General features: G+C 37.8%; 1 protein-coding gene across 1 annotated transcript in view; it reads right to left on the bottom strand.

Moving 5' to 3' along the window:
• LOC107558211 (slit homolog 1 protein-like) overlaps window positions 1–961 on the bottom strand; it is a 70,875-nt gene that overhangs the window by 14,322 nt on the left and 55,592 nt on the right. The window lies entirely within an intron of this gene.

Below are 961 nucleotides of genomic sequence, written 5' to 3'. Positions count from 1 at the left end.
TTGTCTTCTTTAGTGCTGCTTTATAGCTGAATTTAATTTGTTTAAATATCGATGAACTTTGCTGAATCGACATCGTTATTGAATTAAACTGAATTAACACTGAACTAAGCTGAGCTGAATAATGACACCATTATGTAGTGAAAAGCATTGCATAAAGCTCTATACAAATAAACATGAGTTGACTTGATACACGTGCATGAGCACAGCTGTGTTTTCTGCAGGTCTCGCTGGACACCTGCCCTCAGCCGGAGCTCAGGTTTATCTGTTTCCATGCTGCAGGTTCTGAGGAATTCAGGGATGCTGGTGTTGGGTTACTCAACGCACAAATGACAGGCAGGATAACCATAGAGAGACTGTTCCCTGCTTCATGATTAGCTGACAACACAGCTGTAGAGCAACAGGAGTCTTAACACAAGTATCTGGCATCTTAAGAGAAGCAGCAACAAAATCACAGCCAGTCATAATGTATCTGAATAATGTATTTTGTACCGCAATCTCTGCTTATTGTCTCATCACATGTTGTTTGTTGCGGTCATTACTAGTTAAGTAAAAATGTAGATTAGCATGAAAAAGATGTGATTTGTTTTACTTGTTTCTTGTCTGGTTAGGACAGTTAAAGGCCTTTCCACTGTCAGACCTGAAGTCAGTGATTTCCAGTGCAGAGGCAGCTGTGTATGTGGATGATCATTTTCATAGCCGAATTGAGCTTTGGATGCATTGAAATATTTGAACATTTTGAACCCATATGCGACTGCTGACTGGATGCGATGTATCTAATCAAAACTAAGAGCATGAGGTGAGAATTACCAGTGTTCTTTTCTCTGAAATGTTATTCTTTAAACTTGATTTTATAATTTGAACAGAATTATTTACATTGATTAGCCCTAGAAAACATTCTATGCTTTTCCTTCAAAGTAATTGGTGGCCATTTGTTTTTGTTTGAATACATTCATTCATTCAT

Source organism: Sinocyclocheilus grahami, unplaced genomic scaffold (genome assembly GCF_001515645.1).
Source record: "Sinocyclocheilus grahami isolate Dianchi unplaced genomic scaffold, SAMN03320097.WGS_v1.1 scaffold636.1, whole genome shotgun sequence".
Lineage (NCBI taxonomy): Eukaryota > Metazoa > Chordata > Actinopteri > Cypriniformes > Cyprinidae > Sinocyclocheilus > Sinocyclocheilus grahami.
The sequence above is the reverse complement of the archived record's forward strand: the minus strand, read 5'-3'. Positions and strand labels throughout refer to the sequence as shown.